This window comes from Miscanthus floridulus, chromosome 15 (genome assembly GCF_019320115.1).
Source record: "Miscanthus floridulus cultivar M001 chromosome 15, ASM1932011v1, whole genome shotgun sequence".
Classification (NCBI taxonomy): Eukaryota; Viridiplantae; Streptophyta; class Magnoliopsida; order Poales; family Poaceae; genus Miscanthus; species Miscanthus floridulus.
Genome location: NC_089594.1, coordinates 11,877,292 through 11,879,293, shown reverse-complemented (window position 1 = coordinate 11,879,293; position 2,002 = coordinate 11,877,292). Strand labels below are relative to the sequence as shown.

Genomic DNA, 2,002 nt, shown 5'->3' with positions numbered 1-2,002 from the left:
TTGTCTCGAGAGAGACGATTTACAGATACTAAACTCTTGCTAGCATCAGGAACATGTAGAATATTACGAAGATGAATTTTATGTGAGGGGGACTGCACAAAACCATGACCAACATGTGAGATCTCCATACCTGACCCATTGGCGGCGTGGACGTACTCCCCTCCATGGTACTTGTCATGGAGGAAGAGCTTCTCCAGATCGCTGGTGATGTGGTCCGTTGCCCCAGAGTCCATGTACCAGTTGGTATCTACTCCGTAGGAAGAGGTGACGTTGGAGGCGGATTTCTGCTGCTGTGGTGCACCGCCCTAGAACCTTTCGTCGTACCTCTTGTAGCAGCGAAAAGCTAGATGCCCTTCCTTGCCACAAACTTGGCAGATGAGACTTGCCTGGAAGGAGCTGGAGCTGCCTCGGTTGAAGTTGTTGTTGCGGCCACCCTTCTGCTTGCCGCCGCCATGGGCAAAGCCACCGCGGCTTCCGCGGTTGGAGTTATTTCCACCGCGTCCACCACGAGATGCCAGGTTTGCAGAGGACTGGGATCCTCCACTGCGCATCTCGAGCCTCTGTTCATGACTTATCAGTTGAGTATATAGCTCACCGAGGGAGATTGGTTCAACCCTGGAGGCGACAGATGTCACCACGGAGTTGAAGTCGTCGTCGAGGCCCGTCAGGATGTAGGAGACCATCTCATCATCCTCCAGGCGGCGCCTCGCAGAAGCCATCTCATCAGCAAGAGACTTCATCTTGCTGTAGTACTCGGCGATGGTGGATGTGCCCTTGGACGCCGTTGACAGGGCCATCCGGGTGCTGATCAATCGCGCACGGGATTGAGAGGCAAAGAACCCCTCAATGGCGGCCCATGCTTCGGCGGCCGTCGTTGCAGTCGACACCTGCTGCAGGATCTCTCGAGACAGAGAGACAAGGAGGTAGCTCAGGACCTGTTGGTCCTTCGCCACCCATGTGTTGTACTCTTTGTTCAGGATCGGGACCTCTTCCTCCGTGTCATCGGGTTTCTTCTTGGGAAGATACTAGGCTGATGGTTTGGCTGTAGGGCTAAGGAACTCGAAGACATCCGCTCCTCGGATTGAGGATAGGACTTGAGCGCGCCATAGTGGGAAGTTCCCACGGGTTAGTTTTTTGCTGACCGGCAGGAAACCGAGGGAGGAAAGGACGGCGTGCTGCGCGGCGGAGGAGGAGGACATGATGAAAGCTCCGTGAGGAGATAGGCTCTAGATACCATGTAAAAGTTTGGGTTAACGAGTGACCTTTCCCTGGTCCTCGGTTTCATGTTATATAGGCCGGGGAACAGCCCCCACGACGGTGACATGTTACACAAGTGTTGTTACAGATTTGTTATAAGAGATAAGATCGCTAACTACAAACTAGGAACTGATCCTATCTACAAGATACAATGTACATAGACATAGGTGAAGATATCTATCATCTAACAAAACAAACATACTTAAACTGACGAAGGAAATGGAAGTGTGACACTTTAGAGATGAGAGTTTGAGACGTTGCATTTGCATGCCTGTTGGCGTCGGTCCAGACGACCCAGGCCAGAGAGCATCGTCGTATATGTCAACGTTCTCAAAACTTGGTACACCAATGTTTTGTTTATATTACAGAGTACAATCTATGGGAAATGCATGGTTCAACGTTTCGGGCTGACTAGTAGACGATTTTCGTGTAACGTGTTGAACCAGTCTATTGAAAACACAATACTAGAAACTCGAATTGTTCTGTGGGTGAAATATTTTTCTGTGCGTTTTTTTCCGGTACGCACAAAAAAATTACGATTTTTCTGTCGGTTTCAAAATACCCTGACAACAAAATACAAAAACCCACAGAATAATTGTATGATTTTTCTGTGCGTGACAATACACACACGGAAAAAATAAGCACTCACAGAAAAACTCAATTTATTCTGTCGGTGCTTCAAAAACGCACAGAAAAAATATTGCCCGCACAGAAAAATATATGCACGCGATAAATAAAAAAACAA

General features: G+C 48.7%; 1 non-coding gene across 1 annotated transcript; it reads right to left on the bottom strand.

Moving 5' to 3' along the window:
- Nucleotides 1–564: 564 nt before the first annotated feature.
- Nucleotides 565–701, bottom strand: LOC136509736 (small nucleolar RNA Z247). Its single transcript, XR_010772479.1, has one exon. It is a non-coding gene; the product is annotated as a small nucleolar RNA Z247 (small nucleolar RNA).
- Nucleotides 702–2,002: the final 1,301 nt, after the last annotated feature.